Source organism: Typopeltis vanoorti, chromosome 15 (genome assembly GCF_054136105.1).
Source record: "Typopeltis vanoorti isolate ZY-2024b chromosome 15, IOZ_Tvanoo_1.0, whole genome shotgun sequence".
NCBI classification, from domain to species: domain Eukaryota; kingdom Metazoa; phylum Arthropoda; class Arachnida; order Uropygi; family Thelyphonidae; genus Typopeltis; species Typopeltis vanoorti.
The window spans coordinates 14870358-14882718 of NC_143563.1; the positions used below are offsets into that span (position 1 = coordinate 14870358).

The 12361-nt window shown below is 37.1% G+C and overlaps 1 protein-coding gene across 1 annotated transcript in view; it reads left to right on the top strand.

Annotated features, from left to right (window-relative positions):
• LOC150098406 (prostaglandin E synthase 2-like) overlaps window positions 1-12361 on the top strand; it is a 130554-nt gene that overhangs the window by 57644 nt on the left and 60549 nt on the right. The gene's annotated exons all lie outside the window — the stretch shown is intronic.

Genomic DNA, 12361 nt, shown 5'->3' on the forward strand with positions numbered 1-12361 from the left:
GTCATTCTTATTTGACAAGTGATGAGAGCTTGTCAACATCTCAGCTTAAAGCAACAAACAGGGCTTTGAAGATTTGTTCTATTGAACAAGCACTTAAAGATGAATTAAAAATGATCAGCAATACCTTCCTAAAAATGGCTACAGCCAAAATACTATCAACAAAATTCTTCACAAGATCCCACTTAAAAACAAAAATAAACTAGATTACAATAAAACTGTAACCATTCCATACATTAAAGGGATATCAGAAAATATAAACAGAATACTACAAAAATACAACCTTAATGCTACCTTTAAACCTCCTGCAAAATTAAAGAACTTATTCAACTCATCAGGATCCACTTCCTCCATTAGCCTACCCTGGAGTATACCATATTCATTGCACTTGTAATTTTCCCTATATAGAAGAAACAGGACACACAATTCCTATCCAAAAAAAGAACATAAACAGCACATTAAATTTAATAACTATGGTAAACAGGGGTGCTTAAGGGTCAAAGCTGTATAACTGAGAGGAGACCTCAACATAGCCTTTAAAGGAATGCGGAGAACCGACCAGGGCTTCTGACCTAATGTCCAATCCTCACCTTCTCGTGGTGCACCCTGTTGGGTATCTACTTTGACACTGAACGAACGAGGATGGGCTGGCAATTTGGGATTTAGCCGACCAAATTGTATTCTTATTGGTTAAAGCGGATGATGTTATACTTCTAAATAAATCCGCTACAAGTCTGCAAGATTCTCTGACTAAATTGAATAGCTGTTATAATAGATATGGTATGAAGGTCAGCAATAAAAAGACAAAGACAATGAAAATAGGCAGAATCATTGAAAATGTCAACTGTGTTGTGAATGGAGAACCTGTGGAACAAGTAAAACATTTCAGCTACTTAGGCACGATTTTTACTATATTTAATTTTTACAAATTAAATATAGAAATAGACAACAGAATCAGTAAAGCTGGTATGGTGGGAAGTTAATTGAATAAATTCATATGGAATAAGAGAGAAATTAGTCGGAACACTAAATTACAAGACAGTGTTCAAACCAGTTTTAACTTATGGATCTGAGAGCTGGGTCAGAAGTAAAACACTTGACACAAAGACTAGAGACCACAGATATGAGAGTCCTGAGAAAGATTAGAGGCGTGAACAGATGGCATCAATGGCAATATCATATTAAAAATGAGGATATTAGGAAAGAACTTGACATTGTTAGCATCCAGGAATGCGTTAGCAGAGCTAATCTCAGGTGGTATGGTCACTTAAATAGAATGGGAGAGGAAAGATTAGCAAAACAAGTGTTCTCTGCCAGGTTGGCAAGAAAACAACCCAGAGGAAGACCAAGATATAGGTGGATTGATACGGTACAAAGTGCCTTAGACGATAGAAATATAAGATCTGATAATGTTGGAGTCTTGACAAGTAACAGACTGATTTGGAGGAAAATTGTAGATAGGAAGTTAGTAATGATGTAAATTTTTCATGTAGTACTGTCATATCCTGTACACCCCTTGAGGGTACATGGCAGGAATTTGATGATGATGATGATGAACTATGGTAAATTCGACCTCTCTGATCATGCTCTGAATACTCTACATAGAATTGACTGAAAAGGCACCTGTTTACATCACACCAAAATGTGGTATGAAAGCAAATTTAAGAAGGTCTGTGAACTTCTTATCGACCACCCTAATCTTAGCAATAATGATGGTCTATAAATCCCAAGAATGTGGAAGGCACATATTCTACCTGAATGAACCTTTCTGCCTAAGAGTCTATTATAAATACATCATTAAGAATAGGGTGTTCCCCAAGACTGTCTTAAGTGTGACTGATTTTGCTATTAAGATTGATTCAATCACTGAACAGCTTCCTCCCACTGTAGACGATGCTCTATATGTTGATGACTTCACACTTTACTATCACTCACATAACATGAGGGTAGTTGATGATGTTTCTCTCTGGGCCTCTTAGTTGGGTTTAGGTTTTCAACAGAAAAAAGAATGCGTACACTTCTGTCAAAAACGCACTCATCACCCGGACCCTGAGTTAAGAATAGGACGCACTGTTATTCCAGTAGCTACAGAAGCCAATTTATTGGGACTTGCCTTTGAAAAAAAACTTACATTTCTAGCACTCATTTGTCAACTAAGAGAAAAGTGCAAGAGAGACCATTGAACCTCCTTCTTACTCTATCCAAGATAGAGTAATGTGATGGTTGGATTCCATCCATCATCAGGGTATACAGATAGCTACTGGTGCCTTTTGCACATCACCAACTCAGTCTTTATGTTGAAGCAAATGAACCGACTTTATCACTTCAACAGAGACAGTTGTCTCTTAATTATGCCTTAAAGATAGTCTCTCCCTGATCATCCTGCATGGACTAGTGTCTTTTCTTTGCATTAGGAAGCTCAGTATCACACACTTCAAACTGCTATATGTCCTTTTGGTATGTGTGTTAAAGAGACTGGGCAAGCTGTTGGTATGATTGTTGACAACATTGCCTACACTAAACATAACGGCATCCCTCCATGGCAGGTTTGCACTCCATCCTGCAACCTCTCACTTTGTCAGCTACAGAAGTCTCATACTCCATCAACTGTCTACCTGCAATTGTTTAATGTATACAGAGCAGCACACACTGATTTCTTGCTCATCTCTACTGATGATTCAAGAACTAATAACTCTGTTGGCTGTGCTGCTGTGTTTCCTGACATTATCTCCAACCAGATTCACCAGACTGCAGTAATTATACAGCAGAGTTACATGCCATTCAGCTTGCACTTGTGCATATAAAAGAAAACTGCTACCAAAAGTGTATAATTTATACAGACTCATTGAACTCTTTACTGGCTATCTCCTCTCCTATGTATAATCCACATCTACACCTGTTTCACAAAATGAAATTCCTTAATTTTGATGTTCAGTTGTACTGGATTCCCAGCCACATTGGAATTAAGAGAGAGGCTGCAGATGCAGCTGCTAAATCTGCTCATGCTTTCTTCACATACTGTTCGATAATACCATATACAGACTACAGACAGCTTATAAGATCAAAGCTAATTGCTCAATGGGAGTCATCATGTCAGGAAGCATTGACAAGCAAATTGAAATTAAGCATTTGCATTCTAGTCAACATATAAAGAGAAGGGAGGAAGTTGTTCTTGCTAGGCTCTGCATAGGTCAGTCATTTTATGCATTCTTATTTACTGAGGGCTGATGACCCGTCCCATATGTGAAAAATGCAATACATATCTCATTGTCATATTCTGGTGGGGTGTCAGTGTTTTACACGCGAGAGGAATGAAATTTTTACTTATCTAACCAAGCCATATATACTCAGGCAGATGCTAGCAGACTCAGGCAGATTGCATGATGTTTTTAATTTTGTACAAATACATTTGACTGTAATTTTGTTTATATGTAAATATTGTATTGCTTATCTTTTATACATATATATTATTAATTAGTTTAAATTTTGACCAATTATGTATTGCCGTAGCCCTTGATCTTGTATATTTGTGTCACCCTGTTGTAATTTTTTTTAATATGTAAATACCACATTGCTAAATTTAATTTTTATGCATGCATATTGTATAATAATTCCTTTTTGCCTATTTTTGTACTGCTGTAAAAGCATCCTGTTATAATTTTATCTATATGTAGATACTGCATTCCTTGGCTTGGTGTTTTGTACATGCATTTTCTGTTTATCTGTAGATATTGCTTTGTGGAACTTGATTTTTGTACAGACATATTGTTTATAATTTTCTTTAGCTGCTTATGTGTAGTTGTAACCTTTGGTATGGCACAGTATGACCTTTGTTGTTTTTGTGCCAAATAAACTATAAACCAAACCAATCCGACACTTTAGTTTCTCTCACTCTGTACTGAACTCTCACAGAATAACTCTCAAGACTCCTGACACCAAATCCATTCAAATGCAAGCCTTATAAATCCTTCTTTCCATCAAATTTGTTCCACAAACACCATACCATTCCTCTTGTACAATCTGTGCACTGACTGATTTGCAATCATAACTCTCCATCTCAACTTGCCTCTATCATACCGTGGCAAAAAACTTGCAAATTTTACTTTCTCCCCTTCTTTTTTCACATGCACTAGCAACTCTTTCATGTCTTCTCACATACCACACTTGTCACCTGCATTTGTATAAATACTCTTTCACCTTCACTCTCTGCATCTTTATAGCATCGCTGACATCCTTAATCTTAGCACCAGGAAAACATGATTTCAGCATGCTCTCCTCAAGCACTCGTCTTTTCTATCATCAGACTCCACACATCCATTTCTTTTACATGGTCTGTTCGTTTAGCCATTTGCTGTCGTAGTCTTCCTTAACAAGTAGTCATATCTCAGTAATAAAGATTTTTTCACTTTTTTTTCTTGCTTCTTCCTTTCATATTCTCTCTCATACTATATCTGTTGCTACTTAAATCATTAATTCCAACAAACACTACGATCTCTTTTACTTATGTTTCTGTATTACATCTGTCACATCCCCTAAGAAGCTTGAAGTAGTGACTGTCAGAGTGCAAATTTCATTACTGAATCACTGTATCATATTACTTTTTTTTTTCTTATATTCTAATTAATTTGTATTATTATTCTTACAGCCTCCGTAGCTCAGTCAGTATAGACGAAGCCCTTTGGTCGGAAAGACCTGGTTCGATTCCTGTCAGTGACGTGAGGAACCTATTCTGGTCTCTTTCGACTGAAGGTGAATTAGTCGGTCTCATATGGAAGTAGGGGGGGTCACCCAGAAACTCGGATTTTTCGTCTCCCAGAACAGGCAAACCGGCCCCTTGAACTCGCATGAATTACAGTCATGAATACGTCCCAGCCTATGCCGGTCCCGAGCTCGGATAAAATTGGAGGGTTGAGGAAAACAATGGTGAACTACCCTGTAAAAAATCTCACCAGGAATTCTTTGTGGGCAATGCCTACAAAGTTACTTATGGCTGTAAAGGGCTGAAAAGGAAAATCAGAGATTATTCTTACCAATTTCATTGCTTTCCTGCCTCTTCTCATGATACTTTTACTTATCCCAACAAGAAGAAGCAGAAAAGCAATAAAGTTGGTAGGAATAATAATCTTGACATTTCATAATTCTCTGTTCAGTTGTCTAATAATTTGTTTTCCTTGCTTATATTATCAATGCTGATGCTGTACCTTGCAGAAGTTCATCCCCATGTTCAAGGCATTTGTCATCTGTAGGGTGAAGCACAGTGAAAGTTTTCTTTTGTCTAATACTGCTTGTTTTTTGCACTTTGATGGTTACATCAAACCCACAGAACTTTTTGGTATCTTACCAAAGTTTTCCTTTGTCTAATCCTGCTTCCACCTTTTTTCACTTGGATTGTTTCACCAAACCCTGCAGAAAACCCTGAAAATTGCTGGCTAACAGTGCTCTGGCACACCCAATTCCATGAATGTCTATTCTGATCAGAAACATACCATGTCCAGGGTAGCCGATGCGTCGAACTGCAGTCTGGGATCTCGATGAAAAATATACTGCGAAATCTCTCAACATACTTCAGCTTAATATCAATGGCACTCAAAAAAAAAAAAAAAAAAGATGGAAGAGCTTAAGAACATTTTATACAAAAATAACATCCACATTGCATGTTTACAAGGAACAAAACTAAATTAAAATCTGAAGCTTCAAATCAAAGGCTATTCAGCACTAAGGAAAGACAGACAGGATCATTCTGGCAGAGGTCTAGCAATACTCTTACAGACTAAACACATTAAATATGAAGAAATTGTATCAACTACATAGTAACACAGAGGTTCAAGCAGTTTAGATATTTCTATCGAAATGCATTATTACAATAGTCAATGCATATCATATATATAAACACAGAACTACTTAAGCAACTTAGTCAAATAATGTCAGATACAAAGATCCTTTTAGGATATCTAAATGCCAAAAGCTCAACTTGGTGTTCCCCACAACTAGATTGGGAAGGAGCACAAATAGAGGACATAAGTGATGATCTAAACTTTGAGATCATAAACAACAAGCAAAATACATGTCTGTCAATACTAAAAAATGCCATCAGTGATCATAGACCTATTATCACAACCATTAATTTGCAGTTAGACCAAAAACCACAGACAAAGATCTTGGAACTTCAGAAAAGCAAATTGGCCTAAATACACACTACTATTAGAAACATATTGCACTGGCACACCCACTAGAAAGAACTTGATCGACTACTAGAATTAACTAACAACACACAGAGCTGCAAAAAATTCAATTCCCAGTGGACTTAGAAAAAACAATTGGTTCCATTTTGGAACGATTATAATATCAATGCTATGATCACCGAAAGAGAGATTATCAATGAACAGTTAAAATAATACAGAAGAAAACAGAAATTAATAAAATTAACTAAAAAAAATTGAAATTTCAAACTGCAAACAAAAAAAAATTCTGCAATAGACTAGATTCAAAAAAACACAACACTGGAATATCATCAGATTATTAAATAACACAACACTTCTGGATACTGATCAGTCTTCAAACACAATCTCTTCAGGAATTAATACAGCAGCAACAAATAGATGGCAAATATACTAGCCAAACATTACTCTAAAGTAAGCAAACTGCAATACAATAAAGAAGACAAAAGGTGCATTAAAATTACAAAATATCTGCTAATACAATCCAGAACCTATCCTTCTGAAGACATCTATACTCAGGACTGGACAATGACAGAATTAGAAACAGCAATTAGTCAAATTGACCCTGACAAATCACCTGGAATTGATCTTATCTTTGGACATATGATTAAAAACATGGAAGAATAGCCAAAAAACTGCCTTCTGAAGATATTTAACCCTTCCTGGAATACAGGTAAACTGCCAAAAATCTGGAAAACATCAGTCATTATACCCTTACTAAAACCTAACAAAAATCCCCGTGGCTGTAAAAATACAGACCAATAGCTTTAACTGGTACTCTCTGGGAACTAATTAAAAGAATAATACACGCTAAACTTATGAATTGGCTCTTAGAAAATAACAAGATTAACTTCTACCAAACTGCATACAGGCCTCAACAGTGCAGAAGATCAGTTATTTTATTTTTGCCAATTAATCATCGATGGCTTTCAAGAATAACCACCAAAAAAGATAACAGCAATCTTCTTAGATCTTGCAGCTGATTTCAATCGTGTTTGGAGACAAAAGTTAATAAAAATTGCACATGATATTGGAATAAAGGGGACCGCATTAATTTGGATTTCAGATTTAATGAAAGGAAGAAAAATGAAAGTCAACGGAATTTATTCCAACGTTCTTCGAACTTGTGTTGAAGTCCCACAAGGTTCTGTTTTAAGCCACTCCTATTTCTCATCTCTCCTATCCTAATTTACACCAGTGCATAGACCTATACATTTTACTGTCAGATATTCGGAACTGAAATCCTATGGAATAGGTTAGTTACTCCTTATTCCTGGAGCTGCCTATATATGTATAAGCATGTGTTCATGAGGCCGGTTTGCCTGTTCTGGAGACAAAAAAACCTGAGTTTCTGGGTGGAAAAAACTCCCTATGTCTGTATGAGACTGACTAACTCACCTTTAGTCGAAAGAGATCAGATAAAGGTTCCTCACATCACTGATGGGAATCCAACCCAGGTCTTTCCGTCCAAAGGGCTTTGTCTATACCGGTTGAGCTATGGAGGCTCTGTTTCTCATCTATATGTGAACAATATTCGTCCTCACATAATAAATGAATAACACAAAAATAGCATGCTATGCAGATGTAAAAGGAATCTGGCACACAAGCAGTAATCCTCAACAATCTGAAAAGTCCTAAATAATTCAGTAAAAGATTTAGAAAGATGGGCAAAGGAACTTAAATTATAGATAAACCTGGAAAAAATAAAACTGAGTATCTTCTCCACTGATAGAAAAAAATAGACAATTACAACCACCAAATCAAAATAATATATAATACCAAAATAGGAAAAAATAGGAAGAGTCTCCAGAATACTTGGCCTAACATTAGATACTGAACTGAGATTTACAACTCTTATTACAAATATATATATATATATCAGGTGATCCAAAAGTCACAGAAAAAGTAAAAATTCAATAATTCGAAAAGTATAGACAGTAGCACGATGCGATTTTCACAGAAATGCACAGAAAGACTTGGGATTTTTTTTAATAACGAAAAATTTTATTGCCAGAATAGTTACATTTGTCACCGACAGGTGGCGCTGTAGCGGTCCCGGAGCTGCTACCTGTCGCTATTTAAACCGTGAGGTACATAAATTTCAGATGTAGTGAATATTGAAGTTAAACTTTCAGCATTTAACTTTTATTACTGAAGTTAAACATTCTGCCAAGGTGAGGCATGTTATCGTTACGAGATAAAGCACTTTTAGCTAAACTGTATTATCAGAACTCCGAATGTGCAAGTGTGGCTTTGTGCACCTATCGTTCGATGCGGGGTATTAGAAGTGGAAAGGGACCGATGTCTTGTTCCTCACTGATAGCTATGATGACACTGGCAGTTTGGAAGCACCTGCAAGAAGCGGGAGACCCAAAAAAACTATTGCAGTTGTACACGAGACCGACACACAATCAGCAGCTTCTGCACATGGGGACTGCAGCGCACGTGAAATTTCAAGACGAAATGGCATTTTGTATGGGACTGTGTGGGAATCACTCAGGATCATCCTCAAGAGGTATCCTTACAAAATCCAACACATACAGGAACTGAAACCAACCGATTTCGAGAGACATCATGAATTTGTAAATTGGGCTTTTCAGCAGATGGAAAACAATGCGGACTGGCTGTAAAATGTCCTGTGGACTGACGAGGCACACTTTTCGCTTAATGGAAGTGTAAATGCGCACAACTGCTGCATCTGGGCAAGGGAGAACCCACACACAATTGTGGAAACCCCTTTGCATCAGCCAAAGGTGACAGCATGGTGTGGGTACACCGCATCATTAATTATACCCCTTTTTCTTTGAGGAAGTTCACAGCGGTACATTTCGTGTTTCTGTCACAGGCGAGCGTTATGCAGCACTTTTAAGAGACAGCATCATTCCCTCCTTGCAAGAGAGGCAAGCGCTCCATAGTGTAACATTCATGCAGGATGGAGCACCTCTGCACATCACAGGTCCTGTCCAGCACCTGCTTGGATTGACATTTGGCGATGACCATGTCCTCAGTCATTCTTTCCAGCACGAATGGCCAGATCTCCAGACCTTACACTTTGTGACTTTTGGTTATGGGGTCTGCTGACTTCATTGGCCATGTTGAAAGAAGCTATTCGCTATCATGTGACAGGAATTACAGATGAAACCCTCTTCGATGCTGTGCAGGGTGTCGTGCCACGTCTGACGTTCATTCTCATGAATGACGGCCGTCACATTGAACATTTGTAATCCTAGCTGCGTTGCGAACTGTGCTGTGCCACTGCACAAACTACTGACACAACCGAAGTGCCACCTGTCGGTTTCAAATGTAACTATTCTGGTAATAAAATTTTTCATTATTAAAAAAAAAATCCCATGTCTTTCTGTGCATTTCTGTGAAAACCGCATTGTTCTACTGTCTATACTTTTCGACTTATTGAATTTTTACTTTTCTGTTACTTTTGGAATCACCCAGTATATATCTAATAAAGCTCTTAAAAAGCTTAATATCATCAAAAGGCTTTATGGAACAAAGTGGGGTGTAAAACTGAAGATACTGAAAACTATATATATATATATATATATATATATATGTGTGTGTGTGTGTTAAAGATACCAAGTTATTTTAAACCTGGTTTTACTCCATTTCCCAAGTAAGCAAACAGACAAACAAGTCAAGTTTGCGCCTGCACGTATTGGAAGTCTAGCTGACCCTCAAAGTAGTGCGAGTCAAGGCAACTCATGGTAAAAGTAGAATAATATATATATATATATACATATATGGCTCTCATACGACCCACTATGGAATATGCCTTCTCAATCTGGGCTCCAGTTTCTACTAGCTCAAAAGAAAAACTTGACAGAGTGCAATCAAGAGCAGCAAAAATTATAGGTACAGTCTCATCCATGAATAATTTAAAAACTCAATGAGTGTGTGGGCTTCACATACTAGAAGACAAGAAAACTCTCCACAGTTAAATTCACTAACAGAATCAGGAGCCAACAACAGGATCACATCTCGCTCAGGACTTTCAATGCCTGGACAGGAAAATCTAGACTAGAGATCATATACTTTACAATGCGATCATAAAATTAGAAAACAGACTTAGAGCATCTGTCCATTGAAATAAGCAAAGAGCCATTCTTTTCCACTATATTACCAATAAACACAAGGATTAACTTACATCTCCTAGAACCTTGTTTAAAAAAAGGATTCACAGCATGAAATTAAAAGAAAAGCACTTGATACTATACATTGCTTAAATAATCTAAACCATGTCTTTGCCTATATGATGGATCATCTGATGAAGGACTCAACCATGGAGGATCAAGGGTTTTTCTAACTCTACCTGAGACAAGGAAACTCAAATGAAAACCACAGCTGGCAAAATAGCTTCAAACTTCACTCATGAATTAACAGCCATACAAACAGCTCTCAAGTCCTCTCTCTCTAATCCAGTAGTAAGTAAACATTACAGAAGGAATAGCCATCTACAGTGACTCAAAATCTGCACTTGAGGCATTAAAAAATGGAAAAAACAAAACTCACATAAGAAATTCATGAACAACTAATAACTTTTAAATTTGAAAAATAAGAACTATACACTGCAATGGATACCAGCCCATGTAAATATTGAAGGCATTGAGAGAGCAGACAGACTAGCCAAAGAAGCAAGATACTTACCTCAAAAATTACACTCACTATCACTAACTGATGCTAACTCTGTCATAGAAATAAGATTGATAAAACAAACTATCAAGAAGAAGAATGAAATTAATGAAACAAAATGACCACAATCATCACCAGACTACGGATGGAACATTTTAAAGGCATGAAAATTCATCTGGACTTGACTAGAAGCTATGAAATATATGTAAGAATTATCCAGGCATTGAACTGCCCATATCTATTCTAACACCTGCCCATATCTGTTCTTGTCCAGCAATTGCCACTGCTCTACAGAAAATTGACAATAACCCTATAAAAATAGCTCTACTCCAAAGTTCAACAGATTGCCAAATCCACCAGTCATATCTAGAAGTTCTTCATTGGAGACAACTGTGCTGCAATGCTTCTGCTCAGCAAGACAAAGGTTTTCTTCACCACTTCCTATGTTTACTCGTGCTTTTGTTCCGATGAGTTTTTGGCACCATTTTTAAGACTGTCTTAAACTGTTTCTACAATTATATTACTAACTGCACTAAATACAATGAATTCACTAAAAATCTACAGTAAAATATATTGAAGATACACCAATCAATCTAAGAAAACAATAAATAAATCTTACAGGAGTTTCCCAATAACATGCCCACATTTGAGATAGTCTCGAACTAGAATCACAGTCAAAATGCATTATATGAGGGCTGTTCGATAAGTCCGTTCAAAGTCTAAGAGATGGCGCCACCAGTGCATATCGAGGTTATTTTTAGTTGCTGGCAACTGTTGGAGGATCACACACTAAGTTTCAATCAGATAGATCTATCACTTTGTGTTTGGTGTTCATTTGAATCGATCAAGTATCGTGATTTGTGAAAAATGGATGAAAAAGAATTTTGTGTAGTGATTAAACATTACTTTTCAAAAGGCAGAATGGTCCAGGAAATCAAAGCTAAACTTGATAAACATTTTGGTGAGTCTGCACCTTCGATTAGAATGGTTTATAACTGGTTTAGTAACTTTCGAAGTGGCCATATGAGCACAAGTGACGCTGAATGTTTTGGACGCCCTGTTGAGGTCACTACTCCAGAAATTATTAAAAAAATCCATGATATGGTGATGGATAATAGAAGAGTGAAGGTGCATGAAATTACTAAGGCTGTGAGCATCTCAAGTGACCACGTACATAATATTTTACATGAACATTTACATATGAGAAAACTATCTGCAAGATGTGTGCCGCATTTGCTCACACTGGACCAAAAGCGTCAACGTGTGAACTGCTGCAAGGACAGCTTGAAGCTGCTTCAACGGAATCCAGAGGAATTTTTGCACTGTTTCGTAACAGTGGACGAAACATGGATTCATTACTACCAGCCTAAGACCAAGGAGCAGTCAAAACAATGGGTTGCAAACGGGGAATCTGCACCAAAGAAAGCAAAAACCATTCCTTCAGCAGGAAAGGTTATGGCCATTGTCTTCCTGGGATGCTCATGGCATAATCTTTATAGACT